Source organism: Dendrobates tinctorius, unplaced genomic scaffold (assembly GCF_039654945.1).
Source record: "Dendrobates tinctorius isolate UK_male_01 unplaced genomic scaffold, ASM3965494v1 ptg000201l, whole genome shotgun sequence".
In the NCBI taxonomy this organism is placed as follows: Eukaryota; Metazoa; Chordata; class Amphibia; order Anura; family Dendrobatidae; genus Dendrobates; species Dendrobates tinctorius.
In genome coordinates, this window is record NW_027361868.1 from 1,804,267 (window position 1) to 1,817,074 (window position 12,808).

A 12,808-nucleotide genomic window follows, 5' to 3' on the forward strand; every position below is an offset into this window, starting at 1 on the left:
CGAGTAAGCCTCCTTATCTTGGCATGTCAGAGCCGGAATGCCAACCTCCACAAGGAGAAACGTTACCCTTAGACCTCAAAGCAGCATAACAAATTCCAAAAAATGTCATATTCCAGTCTATTGGTGCAAATGAACATAAAAGTCCCAGACTCTAACCTGAGATTAGACAACCTACCTCTGAATCCTCCATATTCAGGGCCAATCACAACATACACAGCAGACTGAATATACCAGTGATGACGAACCTTTTAGAGATCGAGTGCCATAGCTGCAACCCAAAACCCAACACGACAATTTAACCTGAAAACTGAGGTTTTAGTTTAGAAAAAACAACTCATGCTGAGAGCAGGCAAAACAGGAGCTACCAGACTGCAGATAGAAAGGAATATGCTTCTGATCCTGGTATATGAACCCACATCCTGGTATATGCACTTACATCATGGTACATGCACCCTCATCCAGGTATATGCACCCTCATCCAGGTATATGCACCCACATCCTGGTATATGAACCCACATCCTGGTATATGCATTTTCACCATGGTACATGCACCCTCATCCAGGTATATGCACCCTCATCCAGGTATATGCACCCACATCCTGGTATATGAACCCACATCCTGGTATATACACCCTCATCCAGGTATCTGCACCCACGTCCTGGTATATGAACCCACATCCTGGTATATGCTCTCCCTTCCATCCTGGTATATGCACTTACATCCTGGTACATGCACCCTCATCCCAGTATATGCTCTCCCCCCCATCCTGGTTTATGCTCCCTCCCCATCCTGGTATATGTTCCCTCCCATTGTGGTGTTTGTTCACCCTCATTCTGGTATATGCATCCCCCATCCAGATACATGCACCCCATCCTGGTATATGCAACATATCCTGGTATTTGCACCCCCATCCTCATATAAGATCTCCAATCCATGTATATGCCCCAATTCATGTATATGCTCCCCCATTTTAGTATATGCTTTCCCAATATATGTATATGACACCAGTCCATGTATATGTTCCCCCAATTCATGCATATACCCCACGTATTTGCATAGGCTCCCCCATACAAACACATGCTCCACCATCCATGTGTATGCTGAGCCATTCTTGTATATGCTCTCCTATCCTGGTATATACCCTTCATCCTTGTATATGCTCCCCCAGTCAATGTATATGCCCCACATCCTGGCATATGCCCCTATCCTTGCATATGCTCCCCCTCCCTTGTATATGCTCCCTCATTCTTGAATATGCTTCCCCAACCTGGTATATGCCCTTCATCCTGGTATATGCTCCCCCATTATGGTATATGTCCTTGATCCTGGTATATATTCCCCAATCCTAGTATATGCACCCCCATCCTTGTATATGCTCCAATCCATGTATATGCCCCCATCATGGCATACGCTCCCCCCATCTTTTTATATGTCCTTCAACCTGGTATATGATCCCCCACCACAGGATATGCTCCCACCATCTGGGTATATGCCCCCCATCCTTGTATATGCTTCTCCAATCCATGTATATGCCCTTCATCCTGGTATATGCACCCCCATACTGGTATATGCTCACCTGACCCTGGTATTTGCTCTCCCATCCTTGTATATGCTCCCCCAATCCATGTGTATGCCCCAAACCTGGTATATGCAGTTCATCCTGGTATATGTCCCTCATCCTGGTATATACACTCCCATCCTGGTATTTGCTCCCCCGATCCTGGTATTTGCTCCCCCATCCTTGTATATGCTCCCCCAATACATGTATATGTCCCCAATCCTGGTATACACTCCCCCATCCTTGTATATGCTCCCATATGACCTTGAGATGTCACAGCTCACCTCCTCCTCCTCCTGTACAATAACCGACAACGGCTCTATATAGAGCAGGCGACACAGGATCCACCATTTGCAATATGTGATGTCTCAGCTCACCTCCTCTCCCTTCCTTCACAATGAGCTTTCTCTAAATTAAATCAGATGACGCTTATATACAAATGACAGGATCTAAGTTAGCTGCTGAAAATGTCCACGTCACCAACAGGAAGTAAGAGTCTTAAGTTACGGTAAGTCAGTCTGAAAATGTCAATTTTTTTTTAATACAGTAAGATGAAAAATGAAAAACAAAAAATTAATTTTTATTTTAAAATAAATTTAACAAATAAACCTGACCGCTTTCACATGACACTTTCCGTTTAAGTGGGTCTGAGCTGTTTTTGGAAGAAATATTTTCCGGATTCTATACAGCCCCCCCCCCCCCCCTTTTAAAATTGATCAATTCCAAAATTGTGGGGGAAAAAAAGGATTTAAATTAAATAAATTTTATTTTTTATTCTAGTTTGTAAATTCCCAAAATTTGCACCTACTACATTAATATTTGCAATTTTTTTTTTTTTTTTGGGGAAAGTACTCGGAGAACTTCCCTGCATCTGTCATCTCTATTATTTCCCTTTGACAGTAATCCTGTGGGATCGCGGTATATTTTTCAGGCCCGACACATCCTTCTTCTTTTAAAACAACTTATGAGGCCTGCTAGTGAGATGGGCTGTCTGGGACTTCATTCTCTCCTGCAATTTTCTGAAGTGACAAACACTATGGGGAAATCTTGGCTAACTGTTAAAAAACCTCCAGCCCAGTTATTGGGCCGCGTACTGGCATGCTAACCTCCAGCTCAATAAGTAGCAGGAAATCTCAGGAGGGAGCGCCTGCTAATAGCTTCTCGCTGACCTTCCCGCGCCGGGGCCTGCTGCTGACTGCTGGCCCTATAGTGAATATGGTAAATGAGCTGTGAAAGTACTGCTTTTTTTAAAGGCCATGATTCTGACATGTCAGAAAATGAGCTACACATTAGAGATATATATATATATATTTCCGTCTTTTTCCCGAATCCCTTTCCTCTACATTTTCCATCACGTAAAGCCATGCATGACCAGTGGTATTAATTGCGCCAGGTCGAGCGTACTGGTAAACGTATCATTTGTTATCCAGTCGTCCTTAACCATACATTAATATTTTCAATAACTTTACATTTCGGGCTATCTATCTTCTTTGTCTTTTCCTTCCGCCATTTTTTTTTCTTTTTTTTTTTAAATAATTAAGCACATGAATAAAGAAATAAGACGTAAAAGGAATGATGACCCCTCAGACGGCAATGCCGAGAATGCTATAAAGCTTCCTTGTCATTTTTTTTTTTTTTTAATTTATCAATTGATGTTAATTTCAGGCAAGTCTCAAGTGCTGCCAAGATCGGTTTTGCTCTAAAAACCCAAAAAAAAGTAACTGTCGTTAAAAAAAAAAATATCTTCGCCTCCTAAGGCAGCTATAGATTTATGCAAAGTGATATTCAAAGTATTGCAGGCAGAAACATTGTTTTAATTTGGACATTTTGGATATTTTACTTTTCATTTTAATTTTCTGGTTGCTCCTTTCCCCTCTCACAGCAGAGAGGGTTACCTACAGAATTCATAAAAGATACTGCAGCTTCACCGCCTCCTACCCCCCCCCCCCCTTGCTTTCCTTTCCTCTATGTCTTCAATTTTTTCAGTAAAAATCTGCAGGCAGGAACAGGAATGTGTTCTAACATTATATTTATTTTTTAGCACACTACTTATTTACTGCCCCCATAACAGCTCTCTCTTCTGGGTACAAGTGGAACTTCTTTCGGGTGGCCGTACACGATAGATTTCTAGTCTACTAGAAGATTGGTCCTCTGAATGACTCGGTCTCGAGCCATGTTGACTTGATGGATGAACGCTCTGTAGGAAGATTGATCTTGTGCAAACCTAGATAGGTCCATCAGGGTCTTCTCCATGGTTATTTGGTTGCTGGTCTTACTCTTTGCCTTAACAGAGCCAAAAAACTTAGCATACAAGAGGATAAAATCCCCTAGAAAATATTCTGGCCTAGATCAGGTGTGGTATAGAACGGTGGTGTTTTGGAGAAGTTTTGATCTCAAGTGGATCCCATCTCATTCATAATAGTGGACGGAGAACGGCGGCTTTTTCTGCGCTGCTCACAACGTCCCACACAAGGATGCGGGGAATCAATGAGGATAAAATGATTACTTATTCCGTGGTGTGGATCTATGCATTACAAGGTTGTCCAACCTCTTCTTGCAACAACACAAGGTGAGCAAGACCCCCCGTATTATACTCTACTTGTGATACTTTTTTCCTCAGGACACTGAGACTAGTGGTGCTGTCCAGGCATGAGGATTGAAGATTAGCTCTTGAACTCTGTCCTTTAATTAACTCCCTTCTGTGAGCCTTGGGTAGGGCTCATGCTATTTAAATACCTGGCTTCCTACCTTTAGTTGCCAGTTATAAGTTATCTTACCCTGGCTAACTCCTTTTTCTCTGCCACAGCTAGTCAGATTCCTGTTTCTGACCTCAGCCCCTGCTTTGACTACTCTGCTGAATGACGATTTTTTCTTGACCTCCTGGTATTGACTTGGCTTTATGACCATCTTCTGCAAGCTGGCTCCACCAGCCAGCAGCCACTCAATGGATAAAACCCAGGGGTCCCTGTGTAATTCCAAATCTCTGTATAGTGTTTAAAGGGTGAAGGCCAGAGCAACCCCTGGGATCTACTAGACGGAGTGGCTAGCGCAAAGCCTGTCCATGGAAGACCTTTTATGTGGCCATGCTACCCCACACGGAGCTCCCTGAGAGTTTACATGTGGTCTTTCTCATTGGAAACACAAAAGTGGCGCAGAATAGAAATGTAGATGGGAGTATTAAGTTGTTTAAGTTTTTATAGTCCAAAACTGCAGTGAACAGTCAAGAGGGGTGATCATCATCTCAAAGAAGTGACCAAAACACACAGCATATAAAAGAACTGAAAGTCATTCACAGAAAAATCTAGTCTTGATCAGAGAAGTGTCCTACAACACGTGGCTTATGGAGGTTCCCCTATTTTATTACATTTCAGCAGCATTTAGTAGAGACCAACCCATGTGAACAAATAATGACTAAATGAGGGTCTGCTGGCCATGAGCTGATTAATGCAAGTCCAGAAGTTGACTAAGATGCTCATTTCTCTTGCAGAGGCCACTGCAGGAGAAAAGTGGCAAAACATGGCAGTCACTTTTATGGTCACGCTGGGTAATTCAGAACAGGAGACATTTTTGAAGAACCTCTTCGCTTAAAGAGGTTGTCCACTACTTTGACATTCATGACTTATCCTTAGGTAGGTCGTCAATGTCTGTTAAGTCGGGGTGCGACATCTCCCAGAAGTGCTCAACTAAGGAGCTGCTCCGACTACTCATAGTAGCCACGGTCAATTACTGCACATCCGCCTCCTATTCATTTGACTATAGGGTGAATGTGTGGTACCCAGCCGTGGCCATTACTAGAAGATGGAGTAACTTTGTAACTGACACTTCCGACACCGAGAACAAAATGATCAGTAGTGGTGCCAGGTGTCGCATCCGCAATGGTGAGACATTGATGACCTGTCCTAAGGATAGGTCATCAATGCTAAAGTAGTGGACAACCTCTTTAAGCTCATAGCGTAGATCCTAGCCTAATGTGTCATATGAATACTGATTGTCCCTCGTAGTTCCATCACGTTCATGGTGACCTGGTCATAGACCATTTCCTGTAAAATAGGCATTTAGTACCCTGCTTTTATTCCCCACTGCAGACCTCAAATTCACTCTTGGATTTATGCCCTTATCCTGCACCCTCTGGGTCTTTCCCGTGGTTCTAGTGCAATTTCCTGAGTATTCCTTGGTTTGACTTCTGGTTACTTTTCCCCTGGTTTGATAAACTGTGCTTTGTTTCTTTAATATTGACCTTCATAGCCAATTTTGCTTCAAAATTCGTTCCAGTGTACCGGCAGCTAACCGGGTGACTACTCCGGGGTGCACACACTGGGAATCAAAGTGGGAAACTTCTAAGGTAAAGATTCCTTACACTGTGGATCTAAGATCATCCAATGCCAAAGCCATTGTAGTGCAAGGATCTACCTCACCGGTGGGACTCGTAACTCCCTTCTAGCACATAACTTTGTAAGTGTAACGGCTTAGCCGAACATGTTTTTCTTATGGTGGCATCTTATTTTTCGGATATAATTTACTTCTTCTTGGCAGCCTCACTGATAGATAGCATAAAAGATTTCTTCCATTTATCCAACGGTTTAAAGTGCAACTAGGTAGAGTGATCACCATAAAAGTAAAGGCATGAAGGAGAGCCATGAATGAAATATTTGTGAGACCGGGGACTGCTGAATCAACACTGACCATTGCACTTCATCATAATTATCAGGGCATAGCACTGCCAAGGGATTTATAAAAATCCCACTCAGCAAATAATTGCCCTGCTGTTAGACGATAGTCAGAGTGTTAACAAAGTGTCAGGGTCCAGCGTTTAGTGCCGTATTCAGTATTCAATTACTCTTGCTGAGAACTATAGGGAAACGTGATCATTTCTCAGCCTCCGCGCTTATAATTGTGCCGGAACGCTGCTAACGTGAAGATAAACTGCTGGCATGTTTTCTTTTGGCAGAAAACGAGCATCTACAATACGTCTGAGATCTACCCAAAAGATTTAGCTAATGTCTTGGCAAAAAAAGACGGAGTTGCCTCACGTCCAGTATGTCTACGGTGATGTAACTTTCCCACTACTTTTCCCGCTTTTCTTCGACAAACACAACCAATTATGGGAAGAGATGAACATGTCCTAGTGAAAGCCAGAGTATTAATTTAGAAGGGTTGTCCAGTTTGGGAAACCCACTTTTATTATGTGTTAAACGACACAGTCAAAATTTTGCAACGTTTGGTTGTTCCAGTCTTTTGTTTTCTCTGAAAAACCACCAGTGAGCATATTCCAAGGTTATGTGCACGCGGTCCAAAATCCGACTCTAAACACACAACAAAAGTGCCTCCAAAAATGAACATAAAGCACAACAATGTCAAAACAACATTATTGTGCACATGTGCAGTCTTATGCCAATTCTTTTAACCTTAAGGCCGGCGTCACACTATAGAGGAATACGGACGAGTGAGAGGTGTTAAAAAAACGCACTGCACACGGACCAATGATTCTCTATGGGTAGCTCCCATCAGCTGTATTTTTCTCGCGTATTTTCTACGGTCCATGCCAATCGCAGCATGCTGCGATTGTCAGCGTATTACGACCGTAGTACGCCAATGCAAGTCTATGGGTGCGCAAAAAAACGCATTACACACGGACCACCCGTGTGACTTGCGAGAAATACGCAAGACTTTTGCTGGTCACAGGAAATGGGCCAATCCATCATCAGGAAGCTTAGACATGCAAATTAGCTCAAAAAGCGCTCCAGACATCCAGGAAGTACGCCTCTACGGAGTCCTGCAGCATCATGTCTAGCCACATTAATGTGGAGCTCCTAATTGTATTGGTCCAGGGAAGGCCCGAACTTTGGGACCAACGGGATGCCCATTATTCTGACCGGGGCCGCAAAGAGGCGGCATGGAGGCGCATCTGTGTGCACATGTTCCCAGACTATGCCCAACGGCCACGTGAGGAACAACAACAAATTCGTAAGTAATTGCCATTTTTACCAATCAGCTTAAAGGCCAGAACTGAGCTTTTTTAAATGTAGCCCCTACAATCCTAGACTGTGTATGTAGGTATCCCTGTTTGCTAAAGAAAAATTTAGATAAAAACCACCTCCTACTAGGCCACGTGACTATGTGAAATGTTAGGAATATTGCTTGGCACAATTCCCAAAGGTTACAGTCCCTTTTCAATTCACATTGCAGTTGAGGATGTGATGAGACGCTGGCGCAGCATCCGCGACCAGTACCGGCGGGAAAGACAGCAGAGGGCCAGGAGTGGGGCAGCAGCACCGACCAAGCGGAAATACATCTATTTTGACCGCTTGGCATTTTTGGCAGCCAGTATGGATCTCAGACCGTAAGTACAGACATCACACCACATGACACATATGCTTTTTAGGGTCAGAGCTACATTTGTTTTTTTGTACATTTCCTAACAGAACTCAGTCCAACCTCACAGAGAGGGAGACAGGGTCGGATACTGAGCCCATTATAGACCCGGACGGGGGATGTGAAGAGGTGGCTGGCCCATCTTCTGACCAGAGCTTTTGCAACCCCCAAGCTCCACCAGCATCAGGCCCAGCAGAGCCAGCAGCAGCCAGCAACTTAGAAGACCCTGGCAACAACAGCAGCCCTACTGGCCGTGTTGAGGGGTCCCCCAAGCCTGCAGCCGTAGGCCGCCATGGGAGACAGAGAAGGGACAACACTGCCTCTGATACCCGGAGGCATGTAGATACAGGTGTCCTAAATTACGTGTCCAGGGCTGCCCAGGATGAGGGTGAAGAGGCATATTCCCGAAGTCTGGCCCGGTACCTCCGTCCCCTACCCCGTGAGGTGAGGCTACGTGTGCGCGGATCCATTCAGATCCTGAGTTGATTACCTTGAGAGGTGGCAGCTCTCAACCCGTAACCGTCTCCGCCTTGTCCGACAACCAGCTGTGCATTCTCAATTAGGATCTGAGTGTCCGCCTGCACGTGTGCCTACACCTCCACCCATTCCCCCCCCCAAACCAACCATGGCAACAACGGGGCCAAATGGCAGCCTATAACTAACCTGCCCAATATGGCCACTTGTACAGACCTGTTGTTGGAGGCTGGCTCCAACCTGGGTTTGGACGACATGGTCATATTGGGGGGTATGATGGACGTAGCTACAATCAGCCACAGGATTATAATCGACAGTATCCTTATGGTCTCTTTGGTGCGCAGCTGCAGGAACATGGCCACATCTTCCCACAGGGCCAAGATCATCCACCCCAACAGGGTGATGGTCAAGCTGGGCACCCCAACCCCCAACAAAGAGATGAAGGCCTCCTGCCATCACCTCCGCCAAGCTACCAGCAGTTATAAAATAGCTAATTGTTTTTAAATTTTTTTTGTTGGTATTTATAATTTCTTGTTACCTCTTCGTGTGTCAAAATATGACAATGTTATATACAGAAAAGGCTAAACGGCCTGGGCAATATCTGCCATATGACAAAAATATGGTACACCGTATTGTAAACTATTTTTTGCATTTTTAAAACATTTGAAAATGCATCTTTGGCCTTCTTCCTGAATTATTTTAGGCATTCGAATAAGTAAGTCAACTTTATTACATATAAACAGACAACACAAATCAGAGAAGACCAAACCAAAAAAATTATATACACACACATAAGAACATCACAGATACAGCCTGATCTTGCCAGGTAGTAGAACCATGAGGTGAAACAAAATACTGGGTGAACACATCACGTACTTTGAGTCCTGAGAGAGGACGCCGTAAAGGGAGCACATGTGGCCTAGGCCTAGCCCCATTGTCCACTACACCTTCAGTCACATCAGATGAGGAGCAATCATGCAGTCTAGTGAAGATATCGAGGACCACACAAGCTTTGATGAACTCATTGACGTTGGCTTCACTCAGCTGAATGGCAGACTGGAGGACACGCCATTTGGCACAAAGAATGCCGAAGGCGCACTCCACCAGTCTTCGGGCACGTGAAAGGCACACATTAAAAATCCTGCGCCGGTGGTCAAGGTTTCTGCGCGGGTATGGCCTCATGACATGCCTGGTCAATTGGAAGGCTTCATCCCCCACTAGGACATAAGGCACCGCTTCTTGATTTGAGCCTGGCAGCTGACGTGGTGGTGGTAGGACCAACAGGTTATTGCGCAGCTGCCGACCCATAATGGAAGAATTGAAGACTCTAGAGTCTCCAGTTCTTCCATAAGCCCCAATGTCTACAATTATAAACCTGTGGCTGCTGTCAACTAGAGCCAACAAAACTACAGAAAAATATTGTTTATAATTATAGAATTGGGACCCTGAGTTCGGCGGCTTACGCACACGGATGTGCTTCCCATCCAGGGATCCAATACAATTGGGGAATTGGCAGTGCAACTCAAATCCCCTGGCAATCCTCAACTAGTCTCCCATCTTGGGCTCTGGCATGACCAGATGATGAACTCTGGACCAGATTTCCGAACATGTAGCACGAACGATGCCGGATATTGTCGATCGCCCAATCAAAACCTCCAGATGGAGTGCTGCATAAGAAAGGCCAGTTGAGAGGAACCTACAATTAAACAAATGTAGAAAATATATACATTAAAATACATGCTCAAGGATGCACACATTACATATAGATCACCAGAACAGTGTGTAAGTAAGAAGCTAGGTAAACAATACATATACCCATGTCCCACGGCTATGTAATGTGAATAACACATTAAAGTGTTCTAAGTTTGAGAGCATATATTTGGTACCAATACCTAATGTTTCTTGGCCAAAAAGGGGTTACTGAGTAAGAGAATTATTTTTGAAAATAATCATCTACATACATTCTGTAGCTGAGAAATACATACCATAACGTAAGGAGAAGGCGCTCCTCCGCAGAGATACATTTGCGCATCCGGGTGTCCTGGAAGGTGATCCCTGGGCGCACTGCCTCCAACAAAACATCAAAGGTAGAAACGGTCATATGACAATATAAGAAAAACTTGTCAGGATGTGTCCTCAGAGCTGCATAAAGCCTGTGAAAATGGCCTTTATTGAGGCGTCTCAAATGCGGATGCACTCACATTCGTCTCCTCCTCCTCAGATCCACAATCACTGGATATGGCTGGCCAAAGCGCCTGGACAAAACCCAGTTGAAGAGAACACGGTCAGTTGGGGTGAACTGAAGTGTGTCAGACATGTTTGCTAACAACCAGCAAGACACCAACACAAGCACAGCACCAAAATGGGAAGATTGGAGGCTGCCACCTGATGTTGAGGCAATAAATAGGGTTGGTGCTGATTATTTAAATTATGTGCAGGCCTCAAAACCGTTAAATGTCCATTTTGCAAGGTTGCGAGAAAAAAACGGTATATGGATCACATACGGATTACATACGGATGCTTACATGAGAAAAATACGCGGCCACACCCTGACAACGGATGACATACGGAGCACTATTTAGGGACCATTTGTGCGTATTACGGACATAAAATACGGTCCGTATTTTTCTACCTTGTGTGTGACTCCAGCCTAAGGGTTCGTAAACCCAGTACGGTTTTGCATGAGGTGGTGCTGTAAGGAAACTGAACACTTGCTGCCAGGTTTCCCTATAGGCTACAGCTGATTAATAGAGGAGAGTGCTGTTGTGAATGAAGGAGATTGGGAGAGATAGCCAATAGGCGAACCATCGTTTGGCTGACAACCATCTATTGAGGCCTCTTACTGTAACTTCTGAGTTATGGAAAAAGGGTAGCTAAGCCATAAAAGTATGAAAGGCTGAGATGGCAAGTCTGTAAATAAATGTTGCCAAATATTGGTTGGGTAACAGGTCGGGTTATATTGACCCTTTGGATGTTAGAGAAAAGCCCAAGGGTCCAGAGACCCAGATCACTTCACCCTTGGTGCGACTGTATTTTTGTCCATTGCTTTATGGAGAGCTTAGAATAAGAGGCTGCAATGTCTAGGATTCTTATTATCCAGGAAATTGGCTAACTTTTGTAATATGGAACAGAGTAGTAGTTTAATACAAAGGTTTACAGGAAAATAAAAGTGCAATGTTTGTACAGGGTTTTTATTTTACAATTGGAGTCTATTAATTATTTATCCTACTGTATAGCCTCCCATCAGGGGTGTACATCAGGTGGTCCTCTCCAGGTATGACCCCATCAGAATTGTCTTTAAAGCCCCCGTTACACACTGCGATATCGCTAGCAATATCGCTGTAAAGTCACCGATTTTGTGACGTAGTAGCGATATTGCTAGCGATATCGCTGCATGTCATACTTACCTCCGACCGGCTCCCCCGCTGGTTATCGCTGATCGCGCGAGAAGCTCCTGGATCATTCCTCGTCGGTCACTTCCTGCGGTGCTTCCTGTGGCGCCGACGAGCGACGCGTGGAGCCGGGCGGGAGGACGCAGGATCGCCGCGTCTGACAGGTAAGTAGCGATCCCCGACCCAGCGATGTCGCTGGTGAGATCTGCCTGTGTGGCAGCTCACTAGCGACCACCTAGCGATGCACCAGCGATCCTGACCGCGTCATATCGCTAGTCGGGATCGCTGGTGCATCGCTAGGTGTAACGGTACCCTTAGGTATATATCCAACATTTAAATGTCTTAAGGTCTTACTTATCTAAAGATTAGGCGATAGCTTGTGGATCAGTGTGGGCCTGACTTCTGAGACTCCAACTGATCCCAAGAACAAGGTGCTGAAATGTTTCATCAGAACGGAGCGGTGGATGCGCATTCATGGTACCATTTTGGGTCCCACAAAGAATGAATGGAGTGGTGCCATGGATGCGAGGCTGACGCTTCATTCTGATGAGATATTGCAGAGCCCTTTTTTTGTGATTGCTCCATACGCTTCATAAATGTCCAACATTGGGTTTCCTATTTGACAGTACAAATGGGCATCAGGAGAAATGATCTAGCACAGGTCAGGAGACTTCCAGAGACTTTCTTCCAGGGTATCAACAGCGTCCTTATTCTGAGCCCAGCAAGATGACACGTAGAAAAGTGTAATTTATCAATGTGGAACACAAGTTACAAACACACCAGTAGCATCGCCCTGTTCTGGACATGAGGGAAATTGTAGCTCTTGCCTCTCTCCCTCGTAACATCCTCAGTCTGTCTTCTGCTGGCTTTCCACCAAAAGACAATCTTTTATTATTGCCAATGTGATTTATGTCTCGCAGCCCTCGGCCAACAGCAACACTGAAATGCTGACGAGCTGAGAAGTGTGAACGCTTAAGTACAGCTTAAAGGAGCCGCACCCCTCTATTAAGG

The 12,808-nt window shown here is 44.7% G+C and overlaps 1 protein-coding gene across 1 annotated transcript in view; it reads right to left on the reverse strand.

Moving 5' to 3' along the window:
* Nucleotides 1-12,808, reverse strand: part of SPATA17 (spermatogenesis associated 17) — an 892,647-nt gene that overhangs the window by 73,823 nt on the left and 806,016 nt on the right. The window lies entirely within an intron of this gene.